The sequence below is a fragment of the Lepidochelys olivacea genome (genome assembly GCF_965140295.1).
Source record: "Lepidochelys olivacea isolate rLepOli2 genome assembly, chromosome: 12".
NCBI lineage: Eukaryota > Metazoa > Chordata > Testudines > Cheloniidae > Lepidochelys > Lepidochelys olivacea.
Window position 1 is genome coordinate 31,968,744 of NC_140422.1, and position 14,688 is coordinate 31,983,431.

The 14,688-nt window shown below is 44.9% G+C and overlaps 1 long non-coding RNA gene across 1 annotated transcript; it reads left to right on the plus strand.

The window, feature by feature from the left end:
• The first annotated feature begins 508 nt into the window (after positions 1–508).
• On the plus strand, positions 509–13,774 carry LOC311529211. Its single transcript, XR_014713794.1, has 3 exons — positions 509–651; positions 12,506–12,628; positions 13,491–13,774. It is a non-coding gene; the product is annotated as an uncharacterized lncRNA (long non-coding RNA).
• The last annotated feature ends 914 nt before the right edge of the window (positions 13,775–14,688 follow it).

The following is a 14,688-nucleotide window of genomic DNA, read 5'->3' on the forward strand; positions in this document are numbered from 1 at the left end:
ATGCATATACAGGTGACCATTTAAATGTCTACCTGGCCTTTTGTACATACAATTACTTTGATTTCCATACACATTTTAGGTAACTGCATGCAGAGTTTCTGCCCCACACATTTTTGCAAATGTAGTTCTGAAAATGGGGCTGAGAGAGAACTTGATTTGGTATAATCCATGGCCATCTTGTGCACTTAATCTCCCTCCCCAAACTGGAAGCAAGGACACTACAGAGCCAGGAGAAAAATCTGGCCTTGCTTAGGCAGACAAAAACAGCTGCAAGGTGCAGTTTTACCACCCGGGATAGATAAAGTGAAAGGACAAATTCATGAGAAGGGGGCGGGAAATGTGGAAAACTGACCTTGATTCTGGTTATCTGTGTTTAAGTTTTTTTTGCTGAAGCTGCTTTGCAGATAAGGAGACTAATGAATTGTTATTGGCTGTTGCTAGGGAAATTGTTAACCTATTAGGGGCTGTTATGAGTTATGTGCTTTGTCCAGAGAAAATGTATAAAGAGTTTAGTTAGAAAATGTGTTTTGGAGCAGTCCAGGAAGCTTTTTTTGGGGCAAGGAGCTGACACCAAAATTTCCCAGCAGCCGGACGGAAGGAGCAGCCCTGGAAGCCTGGTTGCTGATTACTCGAAACCATCTCAGACTTTGGGTAAATACATGTTTGGAATGCTCTGAACCTACAACTACAGCGCGTGTGTGTGTGTGTGTGTGTACGTACACGCTTGCTTGAAACCTAATAAAGTAGTTTTAGGTAAAAGCACTCGTTTGTACCAATCATTATCAGACAGAGGAGCTGTGTCCTCTTTGATTTATTCCTGACACTGTCTGAAGACAGTCAAGTTACCACTGCTTTGGGTTCTGAAAACCCTGTGTGACACCAGGACTAGCCTTGATCAGTGCTGTAACTATTATCACAGCAGGATTTCATTCTCAACATTCAATTAGAGTCATAATTAATTCTGCAGGTCTAAAATGTTTTACAGCTATAACTTATTTATGCGTACAACATCTTCCTCACATCTGAAATTAGATTTACAGCTCTTTAATTTCCTTATTCTTCCCTTGCTCATTTAAATATATATATAGCTACTAGAGTTAGTATTCTTAGTCCTCAGACACATTCAGAAAAGTGGACATTCAGTGGACTATGTCTCCAAATGAGTGCTTTGTGAAGCATATCACCCAGAATAAGGTTCTGTGCCAGTTATCTTCTCTGAAAAGCTAACTTAGTGCTATCATTTGCTATCCCTTGTTTTAATTTGTCTCAAATAAACGGTCAGCTTGTCTCAAACAATACTCTTATTTCTAAGATTATCAGACACATTCAGATTTCCATTAGCGTTCTTTTCCTGAAAATTAAAAGCGTCATTTAGAGAACACATCCTAGTCCGTTGAGATATGTTTAATATTTGCAGATCCTGCTTTTATACATTTGTACCATGGTGGGTTTTTTGAGAGACCCAAAGTATATCTACCTGAATTAATGTCAGTGATTTAGGACTGTTTATGCACACACACACACACACACATACCCCACAAGCTAACAAAATATAAAACCTTTTAATGTGGCGTGGGGTTAAGTAACAAGACAACTTGAAAACAGCAATAAACCCTGAATGCTTTCCAGAAATCACTAATGCTGCCCCACACAGTTGGTCAGAAGTGTGATAATAAACAAAATAGGAAAGACTAGAAGAGATGTGTATTACTGTACATTATATAAATACCCACATATGCAGGAAGATTATTTACTGCAAAGCTAAAGTTATCAAGTGAATGAGCCTTACAATTATTTGTTTAATATCTAGTATATATCTCTGAAGTAGCCTCATAGAAAATATTAATTTTTATTGCTTTAAAGTGTTAAAAAAGGCATGAGATCTTTAGGCACAGGACAGTGGTCCGGTGGATAGGGCAAAAGACTGGGAGCTGGAAAACATGGGCTCCACTTCCAGTTCTGCCACTAGTCTTCTGCATGAATTTGCACAAATCACTTCAGCGTGATCACTATGCATTTGTACAATTCTAGCACAAGGCTGGGGCCTTTAGGCATTACTATTGTAATAAAGATAGGTCATTGATACCAGAAGACCCGAAGTACCCCAACTAAAAAGAGAGGGTCTTATGCTACGCAGCCTATTTTTAAAAAAAGAAAGAGTATCTACATCTGAAGCATTCTTCTGTTCCCTTCTACTTGTATTTACATGTGTTGCCTCCATGTATGGAATACCCTCTCAATCCAAGTTCAGTGAGCAACCACCATCTTTGAATACAAATCTACCTGGAAAAACAACTCACCCAGGATACTCATAAAAATTATGTTTATTATTTTAGTGGGGGAGAGAAGACAAAAAACAAGGCTTTTTGTTGTCCTGAATACATCTCAACTTCAATGGAGTTATGCCAATTTACACCAGCTGAGGATCTGTCCCTCTGTGTCCAAAGGATACATCATGTGCTACTCAGGGACTGAGCTTTTGAGGTTTCTCTATACAGCCTATATGAATTTATATTTGTTGTTCATATGGTTAAAAAAAGGAAAGCCACTTGACTATATTCCAAGTTCCTAGGTAAACTATAACTCATATTTCTAACTTCAAAGCAACAACACCATCCTAATTACGCATCACCTATAAAATCACAGAACATTCACCATGATCTGGAGTTTCATATCCAGATTTATGTCAAATTCACCATTTCAGCTCAGAAACACATTTGGTTAAGTGAGAAAACAAGCAATGATTTTAAACAACTCATTTAAATCTCATCCAAAGTGGGCTATTGTATTCTAAAGCTCATTTAGCTAAAAGCAAGCATTTCATTCTAGTTTCATTTAACTCAGCCTCAGCTTTGTGTGTGGAAGGCTGCAGCTATTTGATTCTGTAATGCCAGAGTTCCTAGAGTACATTTGTATCAATCAATCAATCTAGCCAGACATTTACTTGATGAGGAAACAACAGTAAAGGATGGGACTGGTGTCTGGGTAGCAAAGAGAGCTGAAAAGCTGTCATGAATGTACACTGAAGCCAGGAAACAGGATTGGATACATCTCAACCGTGAGGCCATCTTCATGTAGAAATTGTAAGGCAAATTTAAGCAGGGTTAGCAGAAAGAAAGGAACATGGCAGTGGTGTCTGAAGCTAAAGAAAACAAATGGATGGATTTAGATGGGCTGATTCAGTCACTGAACTGGTGGAAATAGGAAACAAAACAGGTCTGAGAAGGAGCACGGAGATCTGTTGGGAAGCAGGTCCTGTGATAAATCAATGATAGGGACTAGAGACAGAAACATATACGAAGATTCTAAGGTGACAGGTGTGACTGGGGACAGGGATACAGGATAAGTGATTATATTTTTATATAGGTGCAATATGTAAATAGTATCAATGAAAATATAGAGTGTCTGAAAGAAACACAACATCTTTATTTGCAGCCTCCACTTCTGCTCATGCACATACCTGTATTCATGGGGCCTCCTTGACACCTGCTCATCAACAGAAAGAGTCTAATGCTTGTGCCCACAGGTGATAGAATCTGCATGCACAAAACCCCACTGAGATTAAGGCATTGAGGGGAAGCCATTGCTGCCTGTTGTGTGGGTAGGAAGATTCAGTCTCTAGAGCTGTTAATTTGGCACCGTCACGAACACTACGTTCATACTTTTTTTTTAAAAAAAGACATTCATAATTCTATAGCACTCAGATTGACCTATGTTCAGCATGAGTGGTATCACTTTAAAGACAGGTGCTGCTTTATGTGACTGAAATGTAAGATGTGCAATAATTATTTCACACTTTATTCAGATCAAGTATGATGCCAAGATTTTCAGATGTTTAAAGTTATAGCAACAACTTTTTCACTGAATTATCTTAATTAGATGAAGCTGTTCTAGGTGTGGCCCCGAATCACTTGTTACAACCGAAGTGGGAAGCAGAGATTCTATGCTTACTACTCTTTGGCAAGGTTTATATAGCTGAGATAGTAACACTACTCCCTATGTCAGTAAAAAGGCAGACGGGAAGCTGAAAGGAATAATATAGAAAAATTCAAGACTGGAATATGTGTAAAGATCAACCTCAAATAAACTAGACTGTTCATCAGGGCTAGGACTGGGAAAACATATTTGGATATGTAGGAAACCTCTGAAATTTTGCCTGGTTTTAGAACTCAATTTTAGAATCTAAAATAAAATAATCACTAATATAAAGATATCTCACAGTATACTGGCCACCCTCACACTGGATTAAGAGGAAAGGGCTTCCCAAACCAAATTATCTTCAGTTTCTGCATTAGGGTGATCCCACTCTTTTAGGAGATGAAGAGAAATGGACTTGAGGGATGCTACAAAAAGATGGAGAGGGAAGAGATGTTACCAAGCCTCTATCCAGCTGTTCTGTGGGAAGATCACAGCCATCAGGGAACACCTGAAGATACCGGAGAAGAATTTGGGTATGACAAGCTACCAGCTAAAAAAGTCAATGAGAAAGAAAAGTCCTTGGGCGTCTTCCATAAGAAGGGAAAATTAAATAGAGAGAATTGAACTGGGATGATCTAAAAAGTTCAGATCACTTAGTTGAGCTGGCAAATATATATATTTTCCATGGAAAAGAGCAATTTTAATTTTTTCAACAAAATAAAAAATAATCCTTGAAAATTTGCATGGAAATGGGAATTTTTATGAGGAAAATGTTCATTTTGCCAAAAAGACATTTTTTGTCAGAAAAAAATTTAAAAACAACATTTGACAAGCTGTGTCATGTAGGTAACTTCTAGAGCAGCACATGAGCTCCCTTGCAGATTCCCTCAAACTAGTCATCATCATGGCCTAAGCCTATGACACAATTAAGCTCTTCTGGAACGAAAAAAAGTGGGGATGGAAATAGAGAAAGTGTCTTTTCAAATGAAAAATGTATTTTAACCTTTACCTACATACTAAAACAACATGATTGAAACTCCTTACAAATACTTTTCTTCAAGTAGCAATAAAATGACACTTCTAATTAGAAAACTAAATTAAAATAATCAAACATGGAAACATATTATTCTAATTTTTTATACAGGAAACTCAGTGTCACTTGTATATTACTGTATTCAGCTATTTGAAATACCATAATTTAAAAAAGAAAATCACCTCACAAAATCTACCATATAGATTCTTAAGTGATTTATTTAAGCTGTAAACCTCAGGGAAATAAAGTTGAGTTGTCAGTTTCATTCCAAATGCATACAACAAAACTCTTTCAACCCTAATGTCTCAAAATGCAAGATCAAGGGGTAGTTTGCAAACCAGGATGTGTTGCAGTGCTCAGGTATTCCACCAATACTGCAGTATTCACAGACTACTTCCTCTTCCAGTTCCAAAAGAGGCTCCCAAATAAGACAAACCCTTTGTATAAACAGTCAAGCAATTGTGTCTGCATAGTTCAGAACACTCCAAAAAAGGATTCTAGATACACAAACCCATAAATGAAGTGAAATTTGCTAAACCCATCAATTTCAACTAAATCAAGCAATTTTACAGTGACAGGTGCATTAAGTGGGTACGGGCACTACACTGAACCACCGACCCAGACAAACTCATAAACCAATTCTCCTTTACTATATGCAGCTAGCTTGCTCTATGAAAAGCAAAATTGTTTCAGTTAATGTTCAGTTAATTAAAGCTTGTCTCTTTCAACACAAGAAGTTGGCCCAATAGAAGATATTATCTCTCCCACCTTATCTCTCTCATATCTTGGAACCAACACAGCTACAACCACTCAGTTAATGTTGTTATTCTAAGTTCTGATTCTTTCACACTTATTCATGCTGAGTACTACAGTACCTAACCATCCGAGTAGTGCGACTGAAATCATAACATTTGGGATGGGCTCATGGAGTGACTCATCCCAAAGAAGAGAGGTGGAACAAGGCCCTGAAGTTACCATGGTGCATTTTTGACTGAATGATAAACTAGAGCTAGGCAAATAATCCAAAATAAATCCCGACAAATACGCCATTGAATTTTTAAACAAATCTGCTTTGACTGTGTTTGCAGCCTTCTGTGATTACTTTCCATGAATATTTTATCAGATGAAGAATGTTCACTGGAACATTGAGTTTTAAAGCAATGCTGCAGAACAGCTGAGGAAACCACATTGAGAAACAATCATTTCAAATATCCATACTTAGAAACCTGACTGTTTACCATTAACTTGGGTTTGAATAGGGACTGGGTCATTACACATATCGAATCTATTTCTTTAAGTTAAGTATCACTACAAAAGTTTTTTTTTCCTCCTGCTGATAATAGCTCATCTTAACTAATTAGCCTCTCACAGTTTGTATGGTAACTTCCAACTTATCTGTATGTGTATATCTTACTATATGTTCCATTCTATGCATCCGATGAAGTGGGCTGTAAAAAAACATAGGGCCTGAATATAGCAGAAATATCAATAAACTGGGGGAGAGGGGGGAGAGAAACTGTCAGAAAAGGGACAGTTCTCTCATCCTCCAGTACCACAGAGGCATCTACATATAAGCACTGAAATGTTTGTTTTTCTCCTTATTAAGGCATGAAGACCCTATATTTAAGTACATTATATTTATTTGAACACTACATAGCAATCACAACCACCACCACAACAAGATGTTGACTGCAGCCTGCAGCTCCCTGCAGTCCAGAACCCTGCCTTCCAAAATGGAGAACGATATTTGGCCTCTGCAGCCACACCCCACCTCTTTACACAACAATGGCAGCTGCTCCACGTAACATTTGGGCAACAAAGTTTGAGGGAAGTGGCCGGGCAGAGCCAGAGGAGATCACTTTCCACAGTGTCATCCTCCAGGGTAGTATTCACGTAGCGCTGGAACATTTGAGCATGCAGGTTAATTCTGACAGAATTCAACAGTAACTTACAAAGATCTCTGGCAGCACCATGTTTGAGGTAGCCAGTCTTGTGACTCCAGGAGCCATGACGACCCTTGCAGCCTTCCATCCTGCTGCTGCCGCCTTTGGGAAAGGAACAAAGTACCATTTGGACAGAGCTTTTGCAGCTGTATTGCAAACCAAGCATTCAAAAATCATGGGTCACTCCCCCAAAAAATCTTGAAATTGTTCTTTTTAATCTCATGATTTTTAAGCCAAACAAAACAAAAACTATAATACATGTAGGGTTCTTATTTGCCTTCTGGCTTTTGAGCCTTTAGGATGCATTTGGGTCACATTTTCAAGGTTTTCCTCTGCAACCTTGAGAGCTAGAAATTTACTACTTTTTTTTAAAATTAAAGCTGAGGTTCACATATTTGGCTTGTGATATACAGAAGGTCAGACTGGAAGATCTGGTGGTCGCTTCTGGCCTCAACTCTATGATTATGTTCACATAATTTCAGGAGCTTGGGCTTTAAGAAAAACATTTAATGTAATGAAATATGGCAAAATTGGGATAGTTGACAAACACTGTCACAGTCACGTAACAGAGTGCCTCTTCCACTATTGTGTAGCTGATTCATAAGGCTACTCCCTAATATGTTCAGTCCCTTCTCCCTACCATCTCCATTGTTGATAGGCACAATCAGTACAGGGTATTAAAGGGGACATGCTACTCTCCTCCCTCAAAATTTTACTGTGCCATTTATGTTTTCTGCTTCTCTTCAGTCCTCTCCCAGAAAAAGGTTTCATTCATCCTCTTCTCCATTCCCTTCTGCCTCTGATCCACATTCATAATTCCGAATGCAGTGTACACGCGAATGTTGTACACCCAGATCAGATACACAATTTAGGGCTTTGAAAAGTCCCATACTTTTTTCTATACGGGGTTCTTGAAGGAGCCTAATGAACATGGGTGCCCAACTCCCATTCAATTTCCCTGGAATCTGAGCACCTTCAGGCTCCTTTGAAAATCCCAACTCTGTCTGCTAATTTTTCATAAATTTCGTCATAGCCACTGCAGTCTCACAGGTGTTTCACGCCTAACAGTGATGAGCCCACCATGGCCAAGATATCAAATCAGTTTTAAATTATTTACATGCTCAGCTCATTTGCTGAGGAATATGTTTAGGAAAATTTATATTCCTCGAGTGTTCCATCAGTGGGATGTTGCCTCCAGAAATATACATGTTGAGTCTTATCAGTGAAAGATTCCACTATCAGTAGCCCAACACATTTTAGGGTAACTGAAAATCACTGCAGTGCTAAGGAAAGATGTATGACCTACTTGCATAAAAAAAAAAGTACTTGCTTTCTACTTTATTCCAAATAACCTCTCCTAGATTGTTCAAGTATATATTTCATACATCCTCCATTACGCTCACCAACATCCCCCAACTCTCTATCCTAATACCCCTAGTCAGTTTCTGATGTCTTTATATATTAAATTAGCATCCAGTCTATCCCATCATTTCCACTTCAGTGGCAGTCCATCTCCCTGTGCTATTCCAGTTTATTCACAAAGCCCACACCCTCCATATTGCAACATCAAGATGACCATTCATCCAAATAATCCTGGTCAGCACTGTCACTGCTTTGACAACAGATGACTGTACCTGTCACATTAGATAAGCTATTCCCTTTGATTCAGATTAAATGGCAGGATGATACGTACATATAATCTGTCACATGTGGAGCCTTGGTGCAAAGACAAATCTATCAAATACGAAGTGCATGAAGAGAATGACAAAGCACATGAAATGTAATGGAATATGTTTTAATATTTGAAAGATTCTCCTTTCCAAAGGAGGACTTAATAGAGGAGAAGCTATTAAGCCTCTTACCAGTGAGAGCAAAATCTCTCTCACGCACACGAGTGCCCTTAATACACTATGGACTTCACTATGGTCTCCTATTCATACTCCCAGCTTATTTCTTCCAGCCATCTTGTTTCCATCAGCAATGCTAATAGGTTGAGATGTTCAAAGCAGTGCAAGGGAATTGGCCACATGTCTTCCATTAGTTAACAGATTGTGTTCCTTCTATTCATTCTAAATGGAAGATATGTGGCTAAATCCCCTGCACAGCTCTGAAAATCCCAACCCCAATCTCTAAGCACAGTCAAGGGAACAGAAGCACAGTCAGATGTCAACATCTGTTATGTCCAGCTTCAATTTATTCATACTTGATCTATGCCTTTTTAGTAAGTTTCATTTTGCTAGGATGGCGTAAAGAGGCCTAAGTGTAAATGACAACCATCTTGATGTATCTTTCCATCAACCAAAGCAAATAGGCTCCTACTTCCCTGGTCATAGAAACTGCAGTAATTCCTCAAGAAAGAGTCCTCACAAGAAATGCCAAATGTATGAGGCAAAAGGCACCCAGATAACACCGTGACAGCCATCTACTATGCAGTGCAAATATTCATAGTGATAGTAATAATAAATAATTCATCCTTGGTGTAACAATTTATGTAAACAGAATTACACCAAGGATTAATTTGACCCTCATACTTTAATTTTCATGATGTATTTTGAGGGATCACACTGGAAATTACTCTTATTCCAAGATATGTATTGAAATCATCCTTTGTACACAAATGTCAGTGAGTGTGTGACTATCTTTCTAACCTCAGGAGGCCTTGTTCCAAAGGTTAAGAAGTCATCCTCCATGCTGAGGGACATGGAAGAGATCCAACAAGCAAAATACCCAGTAAATGTGACTATTAGGCATACATGAGGGATCATGTCCTCTCCTTCAAAAAAGACAGGTACCTTTTCTGTAACTGGTGTTCTTTGAGATGTGTTGCTCATGTCTATTCCACAACAGGTGTGCGTGCTTGCCATGTGCACCGGTGCCAGAAGTTTTTCCCCTAGCAGTACCCGTAGGGGGGGGAAGCGCCCCCCACAACCCTTGGAGTGGCACCTGCCTGGCGTGGTATATGGGGAGCTGCACGCTCCCCCCCCCCTTAGTTCCTTCTTGCCAGACAACTCCGACAGAGGGGAAGGAGGGTGGGATGTGGAATAGACATGAGCAACACATCTCAAAGAACACCAGTTACGGAAAAGGTAACTGTCTTTTCTTCTTCAAGTGATTGCTCATGTGTATTCCACAATAGGTGATTCCAAGCTATATCTCTTGGAGGTGGGTAGGAGTTCACAAGTTCCCAGGATGGAGGACAGCCCTGCCAAACCTGGCATTATCCCTGGTTTGGGGGACGATCGCATAGTGCGAGGTGAACATGTGAACTGAAGACCACGTGGCGGCCCTACAAATGTCCTGGATGGGGACGTGGGCCACGAAGGCAGCCGACAAGGCCTGCGCCCGAATCGAGCGTGCCCTCACAATGGGTGGCGGGGGGACACCTGCCACCTCATAACAGGAATGGATGCACGAAGTGATCCGATTGAAAAGCCGCTGAGTGGAAAGCGCACACTCAGCCGAGGCAACGAACAGTTGTGAGGCCTTTCTGAACGGCTTGGTCTGCTCAACGTAGAAAGCCAGAGCCTGCCGCACATTGAGCGTGTGGAGACGGCACTCCTCACTGGATGTGTGAGGCTTGGGTTAGAGGACCGGTAGAAAAATGTCCTGCCCCATGTGGTAGGCAGAGACCACCTTCAGGAGCAGGGCTGGCTCCAGCTTTTTTGCTGCCCCAAGCAGCGAAGGAAAAAACAAAAACAAACCAAGCCTGGTTGAGCTGCTGCCGAAGTGCCACCGAATAGGAAGAGAAGGACTGCAGGGCCTGCAGCCAAATTGCCGCCAAAGACCCAGACGTGCCGCCCCAAGTCCAGACAGAGTGACGCCCCTTTCTATTGGCCGCCCCAGGCACCTGCTTCCTTCGCTGGTGCCTAGAGCCAACCCTGTTCGGGAGGAAAGCGGGGTGTGCGTGGAGCTGGACCTTGTCCTTATGAAAGACTGTGTACGTTGCCTCGGAGGTCAGGGCCCTGAGCTCCGAGAGTCGCCTGGCCGACGTGATTGCAACCAGGAAGGCCACCTTACATGAGAGGTAAGACCAGGAGCACATGGTCAATGGTTCAAATGGGGGCCCTGTGAGATGAACCAACACCAGGTTTAGGTCCCACTGCGGCACCGGGGGTCTAGAATATGGAAAAAGACTGTCCAAACCCTTAAGGAACCAGACAGTCATAGTATGGGAAAATACCGTGTGTCCTTGCACCGGCGGATGGAAGGCCAATATGGCTGCCAGGTGCACCTTGACCGACAAGGGCGCCAGGCAGGAGGTAATCAAGGATAAGCTGGATCGGAACGGTCACCGGGGTGACACCCTGGTCCGCCGCCCACTGGGACCACTTCGCCAAATAAGCGCGGCGAGTGGAGGGCCATCTACTTTTGAGGAGGACGCGCTGAAGCTGCTCTGATCATGTCCTTTCTTTTCCACCTAACCACTGAGCAGCCATACCGTGAGGTAAAGAGCTGCCAGGTTGGGGTGGAGGAGGCAGCCCTGGTCCTGAGAGAACGGGCCCAGGCGGAGCGGCAAAGGACACGGCAGAGCTAACGCCAGGCCCATGAGGGTCCCTCACCAATGCTGCCTGGGCCACTCCGGGACAATCAGGAGGACCTGGGCCTTGTCGTCTTGATCTTTTCCAGGACCCTGCTGATTAGAGGGAATGGGGGAAAGGCATAAAGAAGCTGGCCTGACCAGGATAGGAGAAAGGCATCGGAGATAGCACCCCTCCCCAGACCCCCCTAACCCCCGAGCAGAACCAGAGGCATCGCCGGTTTTGCCGAGTCATGAATAGGTCCACCTGGGGAGTTCCCCACCTTCAGAAGAGCCAGTGGGCCACCTCCAGGTGGAAGGACCACTCGTGTTGCGAGGAAAAGTCCCTGCTCAAGCGATCTGCCCTCTTGTTCTGGGTGCCCGGTAGGTGGAAGGCCTTCAGGTGGATGCTGTGGGCTATACAGAAGTCCCACAGCCTGAGGGCTTCGCGGCAGAGGGCATAGGATCGGGCCCCGCCTTACCTGTTGATATAGAACATTGAGGCCATGTTGTCCAGGAAGACCCTGACTACCTTGCCCTCCAGGTGGGAGCAGAAGGCCATACACGCCAGCTGCACCACCCTGAGCTCCTCGACGTTTATATGTAAGGTCAGGTCTTGAGCCGACCACAGGCCCTGAGAGTCTAAAAGTTCCCCACATGGGCCTCCCAACCCAGGTCCGATGCATCGGACACCAACTCCAACGATGGGGCTCTGTCCCTGAACGGGACCCCTTGGAGCATGTTGTTTGGGGCGGACCACCACCATAGTGAGGTGATTATAGAGTCTGGCACGGTGAGGACCTTGTACATCCTGTCCATGACCTGGGAGAACTTCGAGGCCAACCAGAGCTGGAGGGGCCTCATCCTGAGTCTGGCGTGATGGATCACGTATGTGCATGCCAACATGTGACCCAGGAGTTGCAGGCAAACCCTGGCTGTTGTCACTGGGAACCTTGTGACCGAGTCGATGAGACCTTTCAGGGTCTAGAATCTATCTGGCGGGAGGGAGGCCCTGGCTAACACTGCATCCAAGAGCGCCCTGATAAACTCTATGCATTGGACCAGGACTAATGTGGACTTGGTGTTGTTTACCAGCAGGCCCAAGGCAGTGCACGTAGACAGGAGGAGAGCCACTTGATCCCTCACCTGCAACCGGGAGTTGCCCTTGACCAGCCAGTTGTCCAGATAGGGAAATATTTGGACCCCCCACCATCTGAGGTAAGCCACTACCACCGACATGCATTTTGTAAACACCTTGGGGGCAGCGGACAGACCAAACGGGAGGACCGTGAATTGGTAGTGACTCTGTCCCACCATGAAACGGAGGAAGTGCCTGTGCCTCTCGAATATGTGGACGTGGAATTATGCGTCCTGTAGATCGAGGGCAGGGTACCAGTCCCTGGGATCCAGGGAGGGGATGGAGACCATGCAGAACTTGAGCTTCACCATGTACTGGTTCAGACCTTGGAGGTCCAGGATGGGTCTGAGCCCCCCTTTGGCCTTCGGGATAAGGAAATAACGGGTGTAATACCCCTTGCCCATGAACTCCTCAGGCACCATCCCACCTCCTGCTCTAGCAGAGCTTTGTGCAAGGGGTCCCCCAAGAGGGACTGGGGCAGGGGTGGTTGGTTGGGGAGGAAGTAAACTGAAGGGTGTAACCCCGGGAGATCGTGTTGAGGACCCATCGGTCCGAGGTTAGCCGCGACCATTCCAGGAGGAAAGCACACAACTGGTTGGAGAAGGGAAGCTTTATTGGGGTGGATCCCTGATGAGGACTGGTGAGGTGCCCCCGAGCGTCCCATTAAAAACGCCTTTTCCCCACCTGCTTGCCCTTGAAGGACCCAGGCTGCGGGGCAGGCCGAGACTGCCTCTGAGGGCATCTCTTATAGTCCCACTACTTTTTATGGGCATCCTCATTCTTCGGGAGGGATGCCTGGACAGGAGTCTGCTGCGACTTGAACTTAGGTTTTGCCGGAACCAGGTCATGGAGGCCCAGAGTCTGGAGGGTCATGCGGGAGTCTTTCATGCCAGGCAGGCTTGTATCCGTTTCCTCCACAAACAGAGCTTTCCTGTCAAACAGGAGATCCTGCATGGAAGACTGCGCCTCACTGGACAGCCCAGAGAGCAGGAACCATGACGCCCATCTCATGGACACTGCGGAGGCCATTGATTGTGCAGCCGTGTCTGCAGCATCCAAGGCTGCCTGCAGGGATGCCCTAGTGGCCGCTGCCCCTTCCTCAACTAGCACCTTGAACTCCTTCCTATCGCGCTCCTGGAGGGAGTCCTCAAACTTGAGCAGGGAGTCCCACAGATTGAATTCGTACCAGCCCAGGAGAGCCTGATGGTTTGCCATTCATAACTGGAAGCTCGAAGATGAATAAACCTTCCTTCTGAAAGAGTCCAGTCTTCTAGAGTCTTTGTTCTTTGGGGTCGGGGCTGGCTGACCCTGCCGTTCCCTGTGGTTGACCGAATCGACCATCAGGGAGTTGGGCGCCAGGTGGGTATACAAGTACTCATGCCCTTTAGTGGGTACAAAGTACTTGTGTTCCGCCTTTTTAGAGATGGGGGCCAATGAGGCCGGTGTTTGCCACAGGGCATTAGAAATCTTAGCCAGCCCTTCATGAAGAGGCAAGGCCACACTACTCGGTGCTGATGGAGACAACACGTTAAACAGGGAGTCTGCGGGCTCCTCCATCTCCTGTGCCTGGAGGTGGAGGCTGGGTACCACCCTCTTTAAGAGTTCTTGGTGGGCCCTGAAGTCCTCCTGTGGGACAGAGGGGGGAGGGGCCGTAATCGCCTCCTCCAGGAAGGGCGAGGAGACAGTGCAGTGCTCTGGGTGTCGGCCGGCACCGGAGGGTCCACCACCTGGTCAGACTCTGGGCACGTTCCCGAGGACGTACATCCCACCGACTCCTTTCTCCAGACCTCGGCCGGCTGGTCGGGTTGGCTGGCCTGGCCCATCGAAGGATGGCTATGAATGGAGACCAGGCTTGCGTAAGATCTGCTGCTGTCTCTGGATTGGGAGGAGCAGTGGTGCCAGGATCTATGACGGCCAAGGGAACGCAATCTCGACACGGAGGACCGGTACCAACAGTAACAGTTGCTCCGTGAACGGCCTCGACGGGCGGACCTGCGACAGCGAGACACCATCGATCGATACCTGGGGTTGCGATGCCTTGGCAGAGACTTGGAGTGGGCGTCTGAGCGGGAACGGCGTCGATGACTGTGCCATGACCGACTGTGGTACTCTCTCCGAGACAAGGACCGATGGCGATGCC